This window comes from Gorilla gorilla, chromosome 2 (assembly GCF_029281585.2).
Source record: "Gorilla gorilla gorilla isolate KB3781 chromosome 2, NHGRI_mGorGor1-v2.1_pri, whole genome shotgun sequence".
NCBI lineage: Eukaryota > Metazoa > Chordata > Mammalia > Primates > Hominidae > Gorilla > Gorilla gorilla.
Window position 1 is genome coordinate 144339730 of NC_086017.1, and position 24493 is coordinate 144364222.

At 41.3% G+C, this 24493-nt stretch overlaps 1 protein-coding gene across 9 annotated transcripts in view; it reads left to right on the forward strand.

Moving 5' to 3' along the window:
* Positions 1-24493, forward strand: part of TMEM108 (transmembrane protein 108) — a 363451-nt gene that overhangs the window by 123893 nt on the left and 215065 nt on the right. The window lies entirely within an intron of this gene.

Sequence of the window (24493 nt, forward strand, 5' to 3'; positions counted from 1 at the left end):
TTTAGGTTTTACATTTAGGTCTTTAATCCATCTTGAGTTTATTTTTGTATAATACGTAAGGTGAGGGTCCAGTTTCAATCTTGTTTTTATTTTTTCTTTTATTTATTTATTTATTTATTTATTTTTTCTTTTTGGTAGGGACAAGGTTTTGCTATGTTGCCCAGGCCTAGACTTAATTTTTCTGGTTAACTTCTTTCTCCTGAGATACTCAGAGTACAGGCTTGGTGTTCAGAAAATAGTGATTCTGTAGGTGTTTTACAAATCAACTAAGACAACCTTACAAATATTTGCCTTTTATGTCTCTGCAGTAGCTGAGATACTGTGGTGAATGCAAGGAACTATGTGACAATATATCTTCAGGAAGCACAGAATTTAGAGATAGAGTACATGTATAGTATATAGGAAGAGATGAGTAGCATCAGATAACATTTAATGAATAGTACAAATAACAAGTTAGAATGTACTTCAAACTATGAGAGCAAAGATTTGTACCACAATAGCCTTTTAACTAGAATATTATAATATGGAATTCCAAAAGCTGTTTGACTTACTATTTATGTGATTTAAGCAAGTCACTTAATCTCTCTGAGGCTTGGCTATTTTTGTTTGTAAAATGGGATGCAGATAGAACCCAAACTACAAGGGTGGAGTAGAAATTGAATGAGATCACAGATGAGAAAGAACAATGCAGGATTCTTATATAAGATTGTCATTTGTGATGTACAAAAATGTCCACCTCTGTGCCTTTTAAGCGTGTGGCAGAACTGTACTGCCTTGCCTCCTTTGCAGTTAGGTATGGCCATGTATCTTATTCTGGCCAATGAAATGTGGGCCCAAGTGGATATATGCCACTTCTAGGTGGAAGCTTTTAAGAGCCTGTGTGTGAATCATTGTTTTCCCCTTTTTTTCTCTGCCACTGGGATTGTGGAAGCCATGTGAAGCCTTAATTCACCTGGGGTCCCTTGAGTGGCTATGATGTGCAAAGCCCCCAGCTACCTGATGTTGAGTATAAAGCATGAACAAGAAATTAATTTCTGTCATGTTAAAGTAATGAGATATTGGGGTTGTTACTGCAACATAATTTCCTGGAACAGTCTGGCTAGAATGTTTACCAATCATTCTTAATATTACTTGAGTACCTGGATATCCAGGTTTTAGATATGTTATACATGTATGTGTCTGCTGCATGTTAGATTTGTTAATATCTTTGCTACCGTTTTTAACTCCAGTTTTCCAAAAAAGATGTTGGCCTCAACCCAGTCATGTCTTTTTCTCTTCTTTTCTGTTAAGTATTTAAGGTATCTACAGACCAGGACTAGAACTGGGCTTTTCTGTCTACTTCTATTTTTCAAAAGTTTAATTGGAGGGAAAAGTTACTGGTCAAGACAAAGTTTCTATGCAGATCATAACAATATTTGGAAGAGTGGTTGAATATAATTAAAGACAAGCTACCTTTATGTGTGTACACACACACACACATATATATTTAACAAGTCTGTAGTTATTACCACAAAATTAAACCTGAGTCTTATAAGTTTGGGAAAAGTAAACTCTTACTCAGATTTTAAGTTCTCACTCTCTTTGACGCCCTTTTCTCACTTAGAGAAAATTGGACCCATTTTAGAACATGTGGCCATAAACTGGTGCTTGAGACCCATGGAAGGAATGGTATTCTGTTTAAGAGTACTTTTAACAAGTTAAGGATAGCAAATTCTCTTGGAGGGTGCCTAAAACAGAGCTACTTTATATTAAACTCTTATCTGCATTAAAGAATATAGTAAGCATTCAGTGTAATAGTCACTCTGATGATCCAAGCCATCAGTTATGATGAGGATTTACGTGTATCCTGTTGAATATAGCTCTCTCAGGGTGTGTGTAAGCCAGGGGAATGAGCTCCCCCAGTTCTGGATAACAATTAGCCCAGTGTGACTCTGTTGAAAGGCTGGTTAGTGCCAGCACTGCAGACTACAACATGGCCTTTTGAGTGCTTAGTCTCTTTAGACTGAACAGATTAACCCTTCTTTTTGGAGTAAAGCCTACATTGCCATATGCCAGGTACTAGACAAGTGGGTTATCTCCTTTAAGCCTCTTAACAATCCTGTGAGTCCTTTTAACTCCTTTTTATATAACAGATTCAGACAACAACAAACAAAAAAACAGAGGTGGGTTCTGCCCTCCATATTTATCTCTGTGGTGTCTCATGTATCTTAGAAACTGGTTAGATGGGCTAGGTGTGGTGGCTCACACCTGTAATCCCAGCACTTTGGGAGGCCAAGGTGGGCAGGTCACGAGGTCAAGAAATCGAGACTATCCTGGCCAACATGGTGAAACCCCATCTCTACTAAAAATACAGCTAGGCATGGTGGCATGTGCCTATAGTCGCAGCTATTTGAGAGGCTGAGGCAGGAGAATCACTTAAACCCAGGAGGCGGAGGTCACAGTGAGCCGAGATCGCACCACTGCACTCTAGCCTGGCAACAGAGTGAGACTCTGTCTAAAAAAAAAAAAAAAAGAAGAAAAGAAAGAAATTGTTGTGACATAGGTCGACTTAAGGAAGCAAACCTTTTAGTTCTTTAACATCTTTGACATTTGTTTCATAGAAAATCAAAAAATGCCAGAGTCAAAGAGAAACTGCCCATCATTCTGCCATGCATAGTGAAGTATGATTGAACTTTGGCATGCAGTCCCCTTCCTGAGCCTAAGTGTGTGCAGTGTTTGTGGCAGGAGATGTGAAGGAGCACTGTCCATCTTCCAGCAGTACTTGGAGAACTCAGCATCTCAAGGATGAGGGACAGGAGATTTAATTTAGTTAAATAGTCAATCATGAGAGGAGCTATCACGAAGTTAAACGTCCATGGTTACTGTCTCCTTTGGCCTTTCCCACAGCTGGCTACTGTCATCCAGCTGCCAATCAAGGTTTGTGAACAGGTGGCTAACACAGCAGAATAACAGCTCAGGCCATGTATGTATGTTTAGCAGGCTGTAAAAATTCCCACCCTTTCCCATTCAGGGAAAATGTCACAAGCATGCTATATCTGTTGGTGAATGTGATGAATCACCCAGAGAAGGACAGCAAAAATGCAGGCTTTCCATATAAAAAAGGAAAACATTATATTCATTGTCTCCCCACATCTTCACTCATGACATCCATGGTTTCTGATAGATCATCCTCTATGATTCCCCACTATTGTAAGGAAGTAGGTGAGCTGCTCTGTGTGTCCCTTATCACACCAGTCGATAGTGATGAGTAGGAATTTATCACTATGATATACTTCATGGTTTTCCAACTATAAACTAGTTTTTATTCTAGTTTTGCTAATCTAGTTAGGTAAGTCTCCACGGCCCATTCCCCTGGAATTTAGCTGTTTTAAAACATTAATACATCTGTCATCTATGTATTTCTCTTTCTTCTCTTTGGCTGCATTTATCCATGCTCTGAATAGCTAACTTACTTTCCTCCGTTCACTCCAAAGGATCCACCCCTTTGATGACCTGATCTTTGAGGGCTCTTGCACCTTACTCAGTGTCTTTCTGGTATAATTTTTTCCAGGAGCAGCACTACAGGTTTACGTTCAGATTTAAGAAGCCCACTATGATGATGATAACCCATACGTACCTCTAACTCTGGGCCAGGGACTGTTCCACATGTTCATGTTAACTTACTTCTCATAGCCCTGTGAGCGGATATTGTTGTTATCTGCATTTTGTGGATGAGGGAGCTGAGTCACAGAGACGTTAAATGACTTATGCAAGGTCACACAACTGTTAGTGGCAGATCTGGGACTTGAAGCCAGGCAGTGTGGCTCTAGGACCTCTCTTCTTTGACTGCTACTCTATGCCCATCCTGTATCCCTTCTGTTTTCATTTTCACTTTTTCTGAAATTTTCTTCATAAACTATGTGAAATCTCTTTCTGTTTTGTCCTGCTTTGTTTAAGAGGACCCAGCAAAGGTGCAGAGAGAATGTAATGGCTTGGCTTCTGATGTCACAGCAAGTAAGAATCCATGTTGAGAAGCATGGGGAGAGGCCAGAATCAAACAGAACATGCTAGGTTCACAGTCACCTTCTTTGTTGACAGACATCTTCTTTGTGGAGGACTACAGGATTTTCCTGTGGTGTGCTTAAGAGGGGGCTGGCTTTCTGGCCCATCTGAGGCAGAAGGCACCCTCCAGGTAGGCAAGCTTCCTTTAGGGCTGCTGCTCCTCTTGTGGGTCACTCAGCCTCGGTTAAAGTCCTCAGAGCTGGTTCTAGAAAGCGGCGCTGGTGCAAGAAGAGGAACTGACGCTGCTCAGTGGAATCACATGAGGAACCAATAGCAGTGTTTCCTTGGTTAGTGGGTCTGGGTGTGAGACTGTGAGAACATGTGTGTGTTCCCAGACCTCAACATAGGCACACCTAAGGAGTTGGCCTTGGGTCTAAATGATGTTCTCTGTTCCTCTGTCAGGAACCAGACAAGGCCTAAGTTCCACGCTGTGTTTGTGAAATCACTGAGTCCTAGGACTCATTCAGATTGAATGCTGCTTCTCCAGGTTTAGGTTAAATATTTTAGCCTTGGATGCTGGGGCCAGGTTTATTGCAATAGGGCATAGCCAGGCTGGCCTGGCCACCTTGGGCTGCCACTTTCAAATGCTTTCCATTTACAGAAAAATTGATGGAGCTTCTCCCAGGGTAGATCTAATCAGTTGGCAATTCCTTGCTGTCACTGCTAACCTATCTGTGCCTTCAAACCTCTGTTGACTTTGAGGACCTATCTGCCTACTTTCTGCAAGCCACTCAGCCCAGCCATCCTGCTCCATTTCTTATGTATCTGGTATCCAGGTCAGTCCAGCACCACCTTTGGTGCCAAGCCTTTGTCCTTGTGCAATGTTGTAGACTTCTTTGGGGGGTGGTTTAAGGATCTGATGCAAAGCATGATGTCTGACATTGATATTACACTGTCACCTGAGCCCCTGTAATGGCCTCCTAACTGGCCCTCCTGCTTACACACCCCTCCCTGCAATCTTCAAAAGCAGTTTTGTACCTATTGCCAATATGATCTTTTAAAAATGAACATTCTATCATATCGGTTTCTTGCTTAAAATCCTCCAGTGACTTCTCAATTTTTGGCATATTGAATAAAACCCAAGCCTGCATAACCCCACATGATCTGGTCCCGCCTCTACCTTGGGCACCATTTTGTACCAGGCCCTTTTGATTCAGCCACACCAACCTTCTGTTTTAATACTTCAAGTACTTGCATTGGTACTTGTGTACATGCAGTTTCTGCTTCCTGGAATGCTTGTCCATTGATCTTACATGGCTGGCCTCTTCACACCATCAGCTCTCACCTTAACATCCTCGAGAGGCATTCTTTCATCACTCAGTCTAAAGTAGCCACTCTGTCACTCTTTCCGCCTCTTGTATATTTGTCCATTGTCTCTGTACTCTCCTTAGAAAATAAGCTCCATGAGGCAGGGACCTTTCATGTCCTGTTCTGTTGTATCTCCAATGCCTAGAATAGTGCCTGGAACATAGTAGATAGGTGTTCAATTAATAGCTATTGAATGAATAAATGATATATGGTAAGTGCTCAATAAATGTTAACTATTATTATTTTGTTAGATAAAAACAAAAATGTGAAAATATAACTGGGGTTCCATTGAGTGCTGATTCTTTCCAGTGATATGTTCAAAGAAACAACTGTGTGGCAGAAAAATATGATTAAAAACAACTTTCACTCATTCCCTCAAAAAAAAAAAAAAAAAGAGCCCAAAGTGAGAGGGTGTATTTTTCACCTATAACAGAACTTGTTGAAATCTTGTTTTGCCATTTCTGATTCAGCATTCAACATACATGGCAGCTCTGCCAACTGTGTCTTTCTGTCTGTTTGCCAACCCCCAACCAAAGAGCTCCTCGAAAACCTGGCTAAGTGTCTTCAGGTGCTGTTGTTACCTCGTTTTTGGCCCCAGTTTCGAAATCAGCATTCAGAAAAGGTCAGGAGCCACACAGGCATGTTGAAACCTAGAGTGAAGTTGGGGGTGGTGGAAGTGAGGTTGGGAATACTCAAGTTGATAGTTTTTTAACCTGCTAGATGTATAGCAAAAATAGGGAACTGATTAAAGATATGAGTGTATTCTAAACTGAAGAGTACTTAAGACTATCCTAAATAGCTGTACTTGTGGAGCATTGAATCCTAGACTTTTTTTTTTTTCAGATATACAAAAGGTTGATCTCTTTAATCTTGGTATCCCGCTACAAAGCTTTGAACCCAGAATAGAAGGAGATCTCTACTATCACAAAGCTTGTGCATTAAAACCATTTGTTTACTCTATAGGTCCTCCCTTGGAACCTTATTGACTTGCTTTATTATTTTGCTTGTAACTACTTTAGGTTAGAAACTGGACCTAAAAGGGAAGGGGAACTATTAGAGACAAGGAAAAGAACATGATACTAGTCAGCCTGAGTGAGCAGACCAAGATGAAAAATGCTCTCACTACACAGTGGTAACAGTGACCCTGATTCCTAAAGTGGGAGTCAGATTAAAGACAGGAGTGTGTCCTGGTCACTTTTTATCTCTGAATTGTTTCTCCAGTAGTGGGTTCTGGCTTCCAGAGCCATTAATGCCCTCTGTTCAGCTTTCTTATGTCCAGCACACATTTGCAAGACAGATCTTTAAGATTACAGGATGTGGTCTTGGGAAAGCAGGTCTTTACTGTGCAAGATATCCAGGTCTGCCAGAGCATCTTTTCTGAGCCCTTGGCTTCATTAATACACTGCTTCAACCTGCTGACCTCAACTGACTCATCAGGTTACAAACGGAGTTGGGAATAGAAATTATTTCCCTGGGGGATCCCAGTTATATAATAGCTGTCATTTGTATGCAGTAAAATGATTTGCAGAGTAGCACAGCTCAGAGTTCCCAGCTGCATTCTGTTTGTTTATTTCTGGCAGCATATGAAACAGTTTGCTGGCTATGTGGTTTCCAAAAGGTAACATGGACATAATAGTAACATCTGGGGCTGGGGTTTTCTCCCACCCCGTATAGATTTTAGTAGGAAGTCTGCATCTAAGGAATTTGAGTTTAATGTCTGTTGCTTGCTTTCTAACTGCATGCCTGTCAGTTCTCCATTGCTTTTACTGGCCACAGTCTTGAGCCTCTCAGCTGCCATCTCCCAGACCGTGCCAAGCTAAAGAGCTACACATAAATATTCATGAGGGAAAGAGACTCAGAAAGCAGAGGACAGGTTGGGGAACCCTTTTTTCTGAGATGGGCTACTGGCTTCTTGCCTTACTTTCTTTTTCCTCTCTCCATCCCCCCTAGAGTAAATTAACTTATACACTGGCCATTGTCTTCCCTGTCCAGTGGGGAAGAGGCAGGACAGAGTGGAAGGCAACAGCCAAGAGAAGTGTGGGAACTACACATTTCCCTGGGATGGCATGGTGTTGTCCAACCAACTTATGCCACTGAAGGGTGCATTGTCCAAATAGTCCTTATATACCATAGGGGTCAAGGAGGGTGTAATGAGGACAGCAGAGAATCACGAGTGATAATAGCTATTGTGGTGGACAGCAGAGGGGTAGAGGAAGGAGAGATGCTCTTGTTTGCCCTATCCAGGCTAGTGGGGGACTGTGCCTTGGAGACAGTTCTACAGGGGCTCACACTCATTCCTCTAACCCCCTAAACCTTTCTCTACCAGAAAATCAGATGTAAATGAACTACAGCTGCAGCCTTGAAGACTATGGAGAGAGGGAGGATATTTTAGACCTTTGTGCCTCACTGAGAGGTGGGAGAGTTGTTGCTCAGGGGCCTGAATCTATGAGTCTTCTGATAATTTTGCCATTGGGTGTAGCATCCTCGTCTTATTGTCATCTTTCTCCTTCCTCTGCATTGAAATCATCCCTAGCTACCGAGTTTCCCACAGCTTAGGCTGCCGGTGAAGGCCCCAGTTTGTTCCACACTTGGTTGTTCTCTGACAGCTACTTGTCTCAGTCTCAAGTTCCTGATTTTCGGTTTTCACAATATTCCGAGCTAGGATCTTGCCTATTTCTAGTTGCCCTTACCTAGGTTTCCATTTTATAACTTCCTATCAAAGATACACAGTCTGATTAACTCTTCATAATATTGTTTTCTCTTTGTAAGCAGTAGAATTGGACTCTTAGATCAATTTATAGAATAGCTGTCACAACCATCTCTATGTGTCTGCCTTCACATGGACTATATTTTTAGTGCCGTTTTCTACTATATAACAAGAATACTTTTACTAATCTCAGCAGACAAGACCAAGTGTCAAGTCACAGCAAGGGTGATGGGAGCCAGGATTTCTTACTGACTTGACTGAACACCTCTGACTAAGGGTAGTTCTTCAGGTAATTGAACACACACCGATGCTTTAACATAGTTTCTAGCCTAGCCTGTCTCCTGAGCCTGATAATTTGAATAAGTGGGGAGTCTGTAATCTGGAATACCCTGTGTCATATGATTGGTGGGTCTGAATGAAAATCTTTGTATTGGAGCTGGAATGGCAGGAGACAGTGCGATATAGTAGAAGCAACACTGAACTTATAGTGAGAATCTTAGGTTTGGGAGCATCCTTACTCTGGCATCTTACTGTCCACGTGATGTGGTCAAAACACTTAACCTGATGTTGTTCAGCTGTTCATGAATCCTGTGTACCAGACACTGCGCTTGGCACTGCTGACACAGTGGTGACTGTGGCAAGATCTTGCAGCTAAGTATGACAACCCTGGCTATGTTAGGGGCCTCTTGTGACCCTTGAATGAGATAATGTTAGGGGGTTCTTGTGCACCTTAAATGATAGAAGAGTCACTTCTTTCGTGAACTTTAAATGTTCACAAGAGAGGTCTCATTTTTATTGAAAAAAACATTAATAATGTACATAATTTAAAGTCCACATGGGAGAGCATTAATGTATCCAACCAGAGCACCATATTGAAAAAAGTGCATAGCTACACAGATGGAGAATGTACATTATCTAGTGGGAAAATATTTTTTACACATTTGTACACTTACAGTAACAAAGTATAAACACTACTGCCTTTGATCCAAGGAATATAAGTACTTATTAAAAATAAATTATATGAAATGCCATTTGATTCTCTTAGAAGCTATTCTTCTGTGTCATCATTGAACACCCAGAAAGACTACAGGCTTATAAAGAAACATCTCTATTTACATGGTGTATTTCTGTATCACTCTTCAGGCTCAAAAGAGAAGCAGAGCAGAGTGGCTGTAAGGCATGGATTGAGGACAATCTTCAGACCACCCTTTCCTGGTGAGGGAGGGGCTTTGTGAAGGCTTACGTTCTCCTTTGGACCCTAAAAGGCAGCTCTTGAGATCCTCCTGAGGGACTAAATACCAAAGGGAGATTAGGCCTGGGCAGACTTAAATGCACCGCACATTGGATGATTCGAAGCGACAGAGAAGAGCATTTTAAAATTATATACTGTAAGACAGATTACAGATCTATAAAAAGACAATGTCCCATTAAAAACTCCTCATGACATATTGTTAAGTGGAGAAAAAAAAGACTATAGACTGTTTTGTGCATATCTCACTTTTTGGAAAAAGAAGTATTTGCAGGTTTATATGTGTTTCAGTCTGTTTTGGCACCTTAAAAAACACACAATTTATAAATTTAGAAAAAGGAGACTTTATTTTTTCTTAAGAATTATAGCTTGCAAGGTGACCATCCCGCAGGCTGAGAAGCCTGCCTCTGACCAAGACCCACTTCGGAGGAGGTGGGTTTGGGATACGAGCTTTATGCTAAACAGGTTGGCTAAACATACATGTTGAACAGGTTACAGAGGGGGCTATGAATATTCATGAAGGTGGTCCTAGCACATGTGTATTAGACAAAATGCATGTAACATACACCTATGTTCACTTTGGGGTGGACACTTAACATTTAAATGTATTACAATTAGGCCCTATATGTCAAAAGGTCTTTTCAGGGCATGAAGGCACCCAAGTGGGCAACATCTGTGAACCAGCCAGAATCAGTCCGTGGTTGGTGGTCTTCTCATCAGGAGAAAGTTACTGAAATCAGTCTTGTCCAATAAAGCTGTATTTATGGCTGATAGAACAGGGGTTCAGTTAGCATCTGTGAGCTGGATGAGTTGTAATTGTTTTAATGTTGCTTATATCAAGGCCAGTGTTTGTAGCTGCTAGGGAAAAAGAAAAACCTTGTGACAATTAAAACATAGTTTATGTTGGAGGGTGGGGTTGGGAGGAGGGAGAGCATCATCAGGAAGAATAGCTAATGGATGCTGGGCTTCATACATAGGTGATGGGATGATCTGTGCACAAACCACCATGGCACACATTTACCTATGTAACAAACCTGCACATGCACCCCTAAACTAAAAATAGAAGTTGGAAAAAAATCGTTTATTTTACTCATAAATAAACAGTTTTGTGTCCGAAATTGGTGGGTTCTTGGTCTCACTGACTTCAAGAATGAAGCCGTGGACCCTCGCAGTGAGCGTTACAGTTCTTAAAGATGGTGTGTCCGAAGTTCGTTCCTTCTGATGTTCGGACATGTTTGGAGTTTCTTCCTTCTGGTGGGTTTGTGGTCTCATTGGCTTCAGGAGCGAAGCTGCAGACCCTCGCAGTGAGTGTTATAGCTCTTAAGGCGGCGTGTCTGGAGTTGTTCCTTCCTCCCGTCCAGAGTTGTTCATTCCTCCCCGTGGGTTCATGGTCTCGCTGGCCTCAGGAGTGAAGCTGCAGACCTGCGCGGTGAGTGTTACAGCTTATAAAGGCAGTACAGACCCAAAGAATGAGCAGCAGAAAGATTTATTGCAAAGAGCTAAAGAACAAAGCTCCCACAGTGCGGAAGGGGACCTGAGCGGGTTGCTGCTGCTGGCTTAGGCAGCCTGCTTTTATTCCCTTATCTGACCTCACCCACATCCTGCTGATTAGCACATTTTATAGAGAGCTGATTGGTCCGTTTTACAGAGAGCTGATTGGTCCGTTTGGACAGGGTATTGATTGGTGCATTTACAATCTCTGAGCTAGACATAAAAGTTCTCCAAGTCCCCACTAGATTAGCTAGACACAGAGCACTGATTGGTGCATTTACAAACCTTGAGCTAGACACAGAATGCTGATTGGTGTGTTTACAATCCTTTAGCTAGACATAAAAGTTCTTCAAGTCCCCACTAGATTAGCTAGACAGAGCACTGATTGGTGCATTTACAAACCTTGAGCTAGACACAGAGTGCTGATTGGTCTGTTTACAAAACTTGAGCTGGACACAGAGTGCTAATTGGTGCATATACAATCCTCCAGCTAGACAATCCTCCAGCTAGACATAAAAGTTCTCCAAGTCCCCACCCAACTCAGGAGCCAAGCTGGCTTTGCCTAGTGGATCCTGCTCCAGGGCCATGGGCAGAGCTGCCTGCCAGTCCCACGCTGTGCGCCCGCACTCCTCAGCCCTTGGACGGTCCATGGGACTGGCTTCAGAGCAGGGGGTGGTGCCCGTCAGGGAAGCTCGGGCCGTGCAGGAGCCCACCGTGGGGGGACTTGGGCATGGTGGGCTACAGGTCCCAAGCCCTGCCCCGCGGGGAGGCGGCTGAAGCCCAGCGAGAATTCGAGCGTGGCACGGGTGGGTCAGCAGTGCTGGGGGACCTGGTGCATCCTCCGCAGCTGCTGGCCCAGGTGCTAAGCCCCTCACTGCCTGGGGCCAGTGCCACCGGCCGGCTGCTCAGATTGTGGGGCCTGCCGAGCCCACGCCCACCCGGAACTCACGCTGGCCCGTGAGCACCGCATGCAGCCCCAGTTCCCACCCGCTCCTCTCCCTCCACACCTCCCCGCAAGCAGAGGGAGCTGGCTCCAGCCTCAGCCAGCACAGAGAGGGGCTCCCACAGTGCAGCGGCGGGCTGAAGGGCTCCTCAAGTGTGGCCAGAGTGGGCACCGGGGCCGAGGAGGCACCGAGAGCAAGTGAGGGCTGCCAGCACGCTGTCACCTCTCAGTTTATTCCAAGGGTAGGAGTGTGTGACTTAACCCTTTCCTGTCATGGCCTTACGTCCTGTTTATAATTTGGTATCTTAGTGCCACAGAGAGTCTGTTTTGTCAGTCTTATGATCTCTGTTTTGACATTAATGCTGGCCAGTTGTGTCTAAACTGAAAAAGGGAAGGGATGTAATGAGGCATGTCTGGCCTCCCATCCCATCCTGGCTGGGAACTCAGTTTTAAGATTTTTATGGGGTTGCCTTGGCCACAAGGGGGCCTATTCAGTCAGTTGTGGGGGCAGGTAGGATTTTATTTTTGGTTTACACACTGTAACAGAATACCACAGACTGGGTAATTTATAAGGAAAAATATATTTCTTACAATTCTGGAAGCTGAGAAGTCTAAAGTTAAGGGGCTCACATCTAGCGAGGGCCTTCTTGCTACATCTTCACATGGCAGAAGGCTTGAAGGGCAAGAGAGCAGGGGAGGGGGGGGAGAGGGGGATTGAACACATCCTTTTCTTAGGAACCTACTGAGAGGTGAAGCTGGCTGGGCTTCTGGGTCGGGTGGGAACTTGGAGAACTTTTCTGTCTAGCTAAAGGATTGTAAACCCACCAATTAGCACTTGGTAAAAAAGGACCAATCAGCACTCTGCAAAACGGACCAATCAGCTCTCTGTAAAATGAATCAATCAGCAGGATGTGGCGGGACCAAATAAGGGAATAAAAGCTGGCCGCCTGAGCCAGCAGCGGCAACCCACTCGGGTCCCCTTTCACACTGTGGAAGCTTTGTTCTTTCGCTCTTTGCAATAAATATTGCTGCTGCTCACTCTTTGGGTTTACGTCGCCTTTATGAGCTGTAACACTCACAGTGAAGGTTTGCACCTTCACTCCTGAGGCCAGTGAGACCACGAACCCACCGGGAGGAAGGAACAACTCTGGATGCGCCGCCTTTATGAGCTGTAACACTCACTGTGAAGGTCTGCGGCTTCACTCCTATAGTCAGCGAGACCACGAACCCACCAGAAGGAAGAAACACCGGACACGTACGAACATCATCAGAAGGAGCAAACTCCGGACACACCATCTTTAAGAACTGTAACACTCACCGTGAGGGTCTGCGGCTTCATTCTTGAAGTCAGTGAGACCAAGAACCCACCAATTCCAGACACACTACTCCCAAGATAACAGCATTAATCCATTCACGCCCTCGTGGCCTAGTCACCTCTTAAAGGTCCCACTTCTCAACACTGTTGCATTGGGGATTAAGTTTCCAACACATGAACTTTGGGGTCACATTCAAACCATAGCAGTATGAAATATTAACTTTGTTTATCACTTGATGATATAGTTGTGTACTCATCTTTGGACTTTCTGTATTTTCTAAGCTTTGTGCAGTAAGCATGTATTTCTTTTGTAGTCAGAAAAGTAATTATTGTAAACAAAATCCTATTATAAACAGAACTCTAAAATATCTATACAGCAAAGGGACTGTGTTGTTCATTATTTTATTCCTAGTGTCCGGACTATGCAGTGGAATCACATGAGAGAGCTTGTGAATGCTGCAGATTTCTGAGCCTCAGCCCTAGAGATGCTGGCTGATTCAGTTGTTGTGGAAGGAGATGAGGCTGCCAGGGAAAATGGAAGCAGATTCTAGAACAAATCATACTATGGATTATTATCAAAGCTATCATTTCCCATGTAACTCCAGATTTATTATAACCTGGGACAAAATGTGTACCCCACTTGAAAATTATCACTGTAGCCTTCCCTCCATCTTGGCTCTAGTTGTTGCTCTACCTGAGAAGAATGTATCTAGTTTGGTTTCCCCTGAGATGCTTTTCAGGCTCTGTGGGACTTAGAAAAAGCAATTATCTATCAAATACCAGATGGCTGTGTAGATTAGCCCCAATGAGTAAAAACACAGTGATGCGAACAAAAGATGGTGATTAGCTGGTTGAATAACAACAGATGATCTCAGCGCAGATGCACTGGAAACAAGGGCGGGATCAGATACTATCATTTTTATTTTCTTGGGTTCATTAACAATGCATTCATTATTTCAGTACTGCTCTGATGTTAACAGAGAGATAAGGAGAGGGGGATAACTTTTACACCACAGCTTTCTCATTTTTAATAAAATAACATTTCCTTAAAACTTCATGGTAAGAGATGACTTAATGTTGTTTTCCATCTGGTTGTAAAGAATAGTAATGTGTGCTTCCTGGGAGATTAAAAAAAAAAGAAATAATTCCAAACTAAGCATTTTTAGCTCAGTTTACATAACTGTTATAGAAAAACTAATATTCCCATAATATTCACATTGTCCACGTATGCAAACACAGGACTAAGTTGTATGAAACAGAAAAGACAATGGAGGCCACCCAGATGTTTTAGGCCATCATTCTGGTTCTGTTCAGTTAAAAAAACTTGAGATTTTCTAAGATGCTACCTATTCAAAACTCTGCTGTAAACTCTAGGATCTCCCAACTCTCAGCTAAGGTATGAGTGAAGAGAAGAAAAAGCACAGGTTTAAAGCATGGTTAAACCAAAACTAGTAAAATGTGGTAACAAAAATTTAATTGTAAAAATACTTAGTTTAAAATGTAGCCAATATTTAGAAACACATTAACACACTCTAAGACATCATCCAAAAAAAAAGCGTTTAGGTATTGGTGGTGTACAAGCACTAAACATCGTTTTACTTCAACAAAGGAATGGTCAAAATATTAAAGTCAGAGTTTTAAAAAGATCGAAATCTGTTAAAATACACTGCTTTTTTTAATGAAAGAAGAAACAGATCTCCAAGGTATGATAGGAGATATATCAGTATATATCAGTTAATACATATTTCTAGGAATAGATGCCTTCAAAAATATAGGTATTGATGCTGAATTGTGGGGGTTTAATTTTTTGGCAAATGCATTATCTTAGGTGTGGTCAGTTTGATTTGCCTACCCCTAGAGAATCAATAGTTAAACCCCGTATCACCCAGCCCTTGTTCCTAACATTCAGACAAGTGATGAAGATTAGGCAACTAAAAACAGATATTGTTAGCAGGATGTATCACTGAAAGGCAAGCTGGTCACGAGTAGATATTTTTTCATTGTTTTATTTACTCATTTGTGAGCCTGGGGTCATTGGTTCCACCTAACTTCTCTCTCTGACATTTAGATAATTCACCACCAGATAGATGGTGATGGTGATGACTGGCTTTCTGTTAATCTGTGTATCGACATTATAGTTTGTCTACCCATACTAGGTACATGAAAGAAGTTAGCAAAGCTTTAGTATAAATGGATGCATGTGATGTGCTTTCAGAGAGTATCAGTTTTGCTTAAGGATGTTAGGGGCACAATAATAGGATGTTAGGGGCACAATAATATAAACAAGTTTTATTGCTAGTATATAATTTTAAAATTATATTTATATTAAAGTCATATTGCCTACTGTGGAATATAAAGCAAAATATGCATGTGTCTTTAAGAGGTGGAGTCTTGCTCTGTCACCTATGCTGGAGTGCAGTGGTGCAATCATAGCTCACTGCAACCTCAAACTCCTGGACTCAAGTGATTCTCCTGCCTCAGTGTCCCAAATAGCTGAATACAGGTGCACACCACCATGGGCTCAAAGTACACATTTTTGTAAAGATGAAACAGGAGATTTCAGGGACATTTCCTGCTTAGAGAGGTCACTTTCCACTGTACCTCAGGACTCCAGAATGTGGGATTAGGGTGATATATATTAGTTTACTCGCATCTTTTATTAGAGACTCTTCTATAAAAGGATTTGAGAAGCACTGCATGGGGCAGGAAGAAAAAGAGCATAAAATTTACTTAAATAGATGTCTATTCAGTTACAGTTATGAGAGGATTCCATTAAGTTACACATTTTTTGAAAAAACCTGACTCTTAAATGAGCCAAGCATACATCACTAAGTATTCTATTTATGAGGATTCACCATTTAGAGAATCAAGAAGTACCAGTGGCTACATTCTCACAATTTCCTGCAAGAACCATGAGTCTCTCACTTATCTACTTTAGTGTCTCATTTACCACTTTTGGTATGAAAAGTTCCCATGATTTATACATACCTAGACTCTTACTGCTAAAGATTCTTTACATACTTTGATGATAATGATTATAATGATAACCCATACATAGTGTTTAATGCATGCCAGACACTGCTCTAAGGTTTTTGCATTTAACGCTCACAGGGATGCAATTGTCCTCATGTTTTCATTTTACAGATGAGGAAACTGACTCATAGAGAGTTAAGTAATTTTTTTCAAGGGCATGTAGCTTACAAATGATAGAACAAAGATTGGACACTGGACAATCTGGTTCCAGGGTCCTGTTCTTAAACATTACCTTTTCCTGCTTCTTACAGAAATTATTAAATGTTTACTGTTAACAAGGCTAATATTTATGAAGTCATTAGAAATGATGTTGGAAAACTGCTTTGAATCACATAAGTAGCTATTAAAAAATGAGGTTCTAGTAGAATTTGACAATAATGACATGGTAGGTGCCATTTGGCTAATAAAGGAAATAAAATGAAGCCCTGAAATAGATTTTTTAAATTACTTTCATTATGGTTTTGCTATGCACATCTTGTGTTAAGTAAAGAATGTTGCATGGTGCTATTGGGCAGGGGTTTTTTTTTGTGCTTTTTAAAACTTTATTTCAACATAACTATGCTTACAGAAATACAGTCATATTGGTTAATAGAATGCAACTTAGATTTAACTTATAATACACAATTTGGACCAAAAACTTGGTACATGGTTTAAGATTTTAAAAAAGGACTTGCAATCTGATTTATTTTTATCTATTACCAATTGATATGGTTTGGCTGTGTTACCACCCAAATCTCATCTTCAATTCCTGTGTATTGTGGGAGGGACCTGGTGGGAGGTAATTGAATCATGGGGGCAGGTCTTTCTCATGCTGTTCTCGTGATAGTAAATCTCATGAGATCTGATGGTTTTATGAGGGGGAGTTTCCCTCCACAAGCTCTCTCTCTTTGCCTGCTGCTATTCGGGTAAGATGTGACTTGCTCCTTCTTGCCTTCCACCATGATTGTGAGGCCTCCCTAGCCATGTGGAACTGTAAGTCCATTAAATCTCTTTCTTTTGTAATTGCCCAGTCTCGGGTATGTCTTTATCAGCAGCATGAGAACAGACTACCACACCAATGTAAAAAAGTTGAGATCCTCCATCAAATGCTGCTCAAGAAGGCAGCAAAAAGAAGGCAGCAAGAACTTTGAGAAACTTAGCTTTGGTTTGCCTCAGAAAAATAACATGTGTTGCACTGCATAAGTTTGTAAAAGTGGTGCAACAAAACATTGTAATCTTTCAATGCCAGTTTAGAAAGTTCAGTAACTAATGAATATGGAAGAGGGTGGGAGGGAGCCTATGTACACATGTGAAAGTTGTAAAAGCTATCTGATTTAGATAATATTGCATGTAGGTTGTATATCTACACAAACCAAGATTCAGATCATTTCTTCAACCTGAATTAACACTATCTGTTCATCTGCTGAGGTCAACCAGAAAACTGGGCACACTAGCTGTTAAGTTTTTTTGACTTATGGAAAAAAGAAAATTAAATTTCTTCTTCAACTTTTCAGTTCAGAAGTGAAGGTATATTACAGGCAAGGTATTCCTTCCATTGTCCACATTCATGAGGTAGCATGCAATGTGGTCTACTTGGGTTTTAATTTGTATCAGCACACATATGCAAAATGGTCTCCAAAGTTAATGACCACATAACTTTAGAAGTGACCCTAAAAAATAAAATGGCCAGGGGGTGGAGCCAAGATAGCCAAATAGGAACAGCTCTAGTCTACAGCTCCCAGCATGAGTGACGCAGAAGATGGGTGATTTCTGCATATCCAACTGAGGTACCGGGTTCATCTCACTGGGGAGTGCTGGACAGTGGGTGCAGTGCACCAAGCGTGAGCCGAAGCAGGGTGAGGCATCACCTCATCTGGGAAGCACAGGGGATTAGGGAATTCCCTTTCCTAGTCAAAGAAAGGGGTGACAGACGGCACCTGGAAAATCGGGTCACTGCCACCCTAATACTGCACTTTTCCAATGGTCTTAGCAAATGGCACACCAGGAGATTATATCCCGCTCCTGGCTCAGAGGGTCCTACGCCCACAGAGCCTTGCTCATTGCTAGCACAGCAGTCTGAGATCAAACTGCAAGGTGGCAGCGAGGCTGGGGGAGGGCGCCTGCCATTGCCGAAGCTTGAGCAGGTAAACAAAGCAGCCGGGAAGCTCAAACTGGGTGGAGCCCACCTCAGCTCAAGGAGGCCAGCCTGCCTCTGTAGACTCCACGTCTGGGGACAGGGCATTGCCAAACAAAAGGCAGCAGAATCCTCTGCAGACTTAAATGTCCCTGTCTGACAGCTTTGAAGAGAGTAGAGGTTCTCCGAGCACGCAGCTGGAGATCTGAGAATGGGCAGACTGCCTCCTCAAGTGGGTCCCTGACCCCCGAGTAGCCTAACTAGGAGGCACCCCCCAGTAGGGGCAGACTGACACCTCACATGGCCGGATACTCCTCTGAGACAAAACTTCCAGAGGAACGATCAGGCAGCAACATTTGCTGTTTAACAATATCCGCTGTTGTGCAGCCTCCGCTGCTGATACCCAGGGAAACAGGGTCTGCAGTGGACCTCCAGCAAACTCCAACAGACCTGCAGCTGAGGGTCCTGACTGTTAGAAGGAAAACCAACAAACAGAAAGGACATCCACGCCAAAAACCCATCAGTACATCACCATCATCAAAGACCAAAGGTAGATAAAACCACAAAGATGGGGAAAAAACAGAGCAGAAAAACTGGAAACTCTGAAAATCAGAGCGCCTCTCTCCTCCAAAGGAATGCAGCTCCTCACCAACAATGGAACAAAGCTGGATGGAGAATGACTTTGATGAGTTGAGAGAAGAAGGCTTCAGACAATCAAACTACTCCGAGCTAAAGGAGGAAGTTCGAACCCATGGCAGAGAAGTTAAAAACCTTGAAAAAAAATTAGACGAATGGATAACTAGAATAACCAATGCAGGGAAGTCCTTAAAGGACCTGATGGAGCTGAAAACCAAGGCACGAGAACTACGTGACGAATGCACAAGCCTCAGTAACCGATGCGATCAACTGGAAGAAAGGGTATCAGTGACGGAAGATCAAATGAATGAAATGAAGTGAGAACAGAAGTTTAGAGAAAAAAGAGTAAAAAGAAACGAACAAAGCCTCCAAGAAATATGGGACTATGTGAAAAGACCAACCTATATTTGATTGGTGTACCTGAAAGCGACGGGGAGAATGGAACCAAGTTGGAAAACACTCTGCAGGATGTTATCCGGGAGAACTTCCCCAACCTAGCAAGGCAGGCCAACATTCAATTTCAGGAAATACAGAGAATACCACAAAGATACTCCTCAACAAAAGCATCTCCAAGACACGTAATTGTCAGATTCAAGTTGAAATGAGGGAAAAAATGTTGAGGGCAGCCAGAGAGAAAGGTCAGGTTACCCACAAAGGGAAGCCCATCAGACTAACAGCAGATCTCTCGGCAGAAACTCTACAAGCCAGAAGAGAGTGGGGGCCAATATTCAACATTCTTACAGAAAAGAATTTTCAACCCAGAATTTCATATCCAGCCAAACTAAGCTTCATAAGTGAAGGAGAAATAAAATACTTTACAGACAAGCAAATGCTGAGAGATTTTGTCACCACCAGGCCTCCCCTAAAAGAGCTCCTAAAGGAAGCACTAAACATGGAAAGGAGCAACTGGTACCAGCCACTGCAAAAACATGCCAAATTGTAAAGACCATCAATGCTAGGAAGAAACTGCATCAACTAACGAGCAAAATAACCAGCTAACATCATAATGACAGATCAAATTCACACATAACAAAATTAACCTTAAATGTAAATGGGCTAAATGCTTCAATTAAAAGACACAGACTGGCAAATTGCATAAAGAGTCAAGACCCATCAGTGTGCTGTATTCAGGAAACCCATCTCATGTGCAGAGACACACATAGGCTCAAAATAAAGGGATGGAGGAAGATCTACCAAGCAAATGGAAAACAAAAAAAGGCAGCAGTTGCAATCCTAGTCTCGGAAAAAACAGAATTTAAACCAACAAAGATCAAAAGAGACAAAGAAGGTTGTTACATAATGGTAAAGGGATCAATTCAACAAGAAGAGCTAACTATCCTAAATACATATGCACCCAATACAGGAGCACCCACATTCATAAAGCAAGTCCTTAGAGACCTACAAAGAGACTTAGGCTCCCACACAATAATAAGGGGAGACTTTAACACCCCACTGTCAACATTAGACAGATCAACAAGACAGAAGGTTAACAAGGATATCCAGGACTTGAACTCAGCTCTGCACCAAGCGGACCTAATAGACATCTACAGAACTCTCCACCCCAAATCAACAGAATATACATTTTTTTCAGCACCACACCGCACTTATCCCAAAATTGACCACATAGTTGGAAGTAAAGCACTCCTCAGCAAATGTAAAAGAACAGAAATTAAACTGTCTCTCAGACCACAGTGCAATCAAACTAGAACTCAGGATTAAGAAACTCAGTCAAAACCACTCAACTACATGGAAACTGAACAACCTGCTCCTGAATGACTACTGGGTACATAACGAAATGAAGGCAGAAATAAAGATGTTCTTTGAAACCAACGAGAACAAAGACACAACATACCAGAATCTCTGGGATGCATTCAAAGCAGTGTGTAGAGGGAAATTTATAGCACTAAATGCCCACAAGAGAAAGCAGGAAAGATCTAAAATTGGCACCAACGTCACAATTAAAAGAACTAGAAAAGCAAGAGCAAACACATTCAAAAGCTAGCAGAAGGCAAGAAATAACTAAAATTAGAGCAGAGCTGAAGGAAATAGAGACACAGAAAACCCTTCAAAAAAATCAATGAATCCAGGAGCTGATTTTTTGAAAAGATCAACAAAATTGATAGACTGCTAGCAAGACTAATAAAGAAGAAAAGAGAGAAGAATCAAATAGACACAATAAAAAATTATAAAGGGGATATCACCACCAATCCCACAGAAATACAAACTACCATCAGAGAATGCTATAAACACCTCTACACAAATAAACTAGAAAATCTAGAAGAAATGGATAAATTCCTCGACACATACACCCTCCCAAGACTAAACCAGGAAGAAGTTGAATCTCTGAATAGACCAATAACAGGCTCTGAAATTGAGGCAATAATAAATAGCTTACCAACCAAAAAAAGTCCAGGACCAGATGGATTCACAGCCGAATTCTACCAGAGGTACAAGGAGGAACTGGTACCATTCCTTCTGAAACTATTCCAATCAATAGAAAAAGAGGGAATCCTCCTAACTCATTTTATGAGGCCAGCATCATCCTGATACCAAAGCCGGGCAGAGACACAACCAAAAAAGAGAATTTTAGACCAATATCCCTGATGAACATCGATGCAAAAAATCCTCAATAAAATGCTGGCAAACCAAATCCAGCAGCACGTCAAAAAGCTTATCCACCATGATCAAGTGGGCTTCATCCCTGGGATGCAAGGCTGGTTCAACATACACAAATCAATAAACATAATCCAGCATATAAACAGAACCAAAGACAAAAACCACATGATTATCTCAATAGATGCAGAAAAGGCCTTAGACAAAATTCAACAACCTTCATGCTAAAAACTCTCAATAAGGTATTGATGGGACGTATCTCAAAATAATAAGAGCTATCTATGACAAACCCACAGCCAATATCATACTGAATGGGCAAAAACTGGAAGCATTCCCTTTGAAAACTGGCACACGACAGGGATGCCCTCTCTCACCACTCCTATTCAACATAGTGTTGGAAGTTCTGGCCAGGGCAATCAGGCAGGAGAAGGAAATAAAGGGTATTCAGTTAGGAAAAGAGGAAGTCAAATTGTCCCTGTTTGCAGATGACATGATTGTATATCTAGAAAACCCCAACGTCTCAGCCCAAAATCTCCTCAAGCTGATAGGCAACTTCAACAAAGTCTCAGGATGCAAAATCAATGTGCAAAAATCACAAGCATTCTTATACATCAATAACAGACAGACAGAGAGCCAAATCATGAGTGAACTCCCATTCACAATTGCTTCAAAGGGAATAAAATACCTAGGAATCCAACTTACAAGGGACGTGAAGGACCTCTTCAAGGAGAGCTACAAACCACTGCTCAATGAAATAAAAGAGGATACAAACAAATGGAAGAACATTCCATGCTCATGGATAGGAGGAATCAATATCGTGAAAATGGCCATACTGCCCAAGGTAATTTACAGATTCAATGCCATCCCCATCAAGCTACCAATGACTTTCTTCACAGAATTGGAAAAAACTAAAGTTCATATGGAACCAAAAAAGAGCCCACATTGCCACGTCAATCCTAAGCCAAAAGAACAAAGCTGGAGGTATCACACTACCTGACTTCAAATTATACTACAAGGCTACAGTAACCAAAACAGCATGGTACTGGTACCAAAACAGAGATATAGATCAATGGAACAGAACAGAGCCCTCAGAAATAATGCCGCATATCTACAACCATCTGATCTTTGAGAAACCTGACAAAAACAAGAAATGGGGAAAGGATTCCCTATTTAATAAATGGTTCTGGGAAAACTGGCTAGCCATATGTAGAAAGCTGAAACTGGATCCCTTCCTTACACCTTATACAAAAATTAATTCAAGATGGATTAAAGACTTAAATGTTAGACCTAAAACCATAAAAACCCTAGAAGAAAACCTAGGCAATACCATTCAAGACATAGGCATGGGCAAGGACTTCATGTCTAAAACACCAAAAGCAATGGCAAGAAAAGCCAAAATTGACAGATGGGATCTAATTAAACTAAAGAGCTTCTGCACAGTAAAAGAAACTACCATCAGAGTGAACAGGCAACCTACAGAATGGGAGAAAATTTTTGCAATCTACTCATCTGACAAAGGGCTAATATCCAGAATCTACAAAGAACTCAAACAAATTTACAAGAAAAAAACAACCCCATCAAAAAGTGGGCGAAAGATATGAACAGACACTTCTCAAAAGAAGACATTTATGCAGCCAAAAGACACATGAAAAAATGCTCATCATCATGGCCATCAGAGAAATGCAAATCAAAACCACAAGGAGATACCATCTCACACCAGTTAGAATGGCCATCAGAGCAATGTCCGTCAGAGAAATGCAAATCAAAACCACAATGAGATACCATCTCACACCAGTTAGAATGGCGATCATTAAAAAGTCAGGAAACAACAGGTGCTGGAGAGGATGTGGAGAAATAGGAACACTTTTACACTGTTGGTGGGACTGTAAACTAGTTCAACCATTGTGGAAGTCAGTGTGGCGATTCCTCAGAGATCTAGAACTAGAAATACCATTTGACCCAGCCATCCCATTACTGAGTATATACCCAAAGGATTATAAATCTTGCTGCCATAAAGACACATGCACATGTATGTTCATTGCGGCATTATTCACAATAGCAAAGACTTGGAACCAACCCAAATGCCCAACAATGATAGACTGGATTAAGAAAATGTGGCACATATACACCATGGAATACTATGCAGCCATAAAAAAATGATGAGTTCATGTCCTTTGTAGGGACATGGATGAAGCTGGAAACCATCATTCTCAGCAAACTATCACAAGGACAAAAAACCAAACACCACATGTTCTCACTCATAGGTGGGAATTGAACAATGAGAACACATGGACACAGGAAGGGGAACATCACACACCGGGGCCTGTTGTGGGGTGGGGGGAGGGGGGAGGGATAGCATTGGGAGATATACCTAATGTTAAATGATGAGTTACTGGGTGCAGCACACCAACATGGCACATGTATACATATGTAAAAAACCTGCATGTTGTGCACATGTACCGTAAAAAAGTATAATAAAAAATAAAATAAAATAAAATGGCCCTTCTTAGAAGACTAGAGCAAAACGTCTAGCCATACTTACAAGCCTTATAAAAAAAAATGCAACCCCTTATGAATTACACCTCAATTTTAAAAAGTAGCCTCAATATAAGAAGCAGCTTTGAAAAAAAGAGAAAAACATATAACTTAAAATATCTCGAAAACCATTATGAATATAGGTTCAAAAGATAGTTAAGAAATTAATTTTCATAAGACTCCCTTGGATTAAGGCTTATAATATATTCTATATATATAATATATAGAATATATTCTAGTATAATATATTCTATATATATAATATATAGAATATATTCTAGTATAATATATTCTATATATATAATATATAGAATATATTCTAGTATAATATATTCTATATATATAAATATAGAATATATTCTAGTATAATATATTCTATATATATAATATATAGAATATATTCTAGTATAATATATTCTATATATATTATATATAATATATTCTAGTATTTCACTAGTTACTAAATATCAATTTTTAAATAACATGTTCTTTTTTGCTCTTTTATCAAA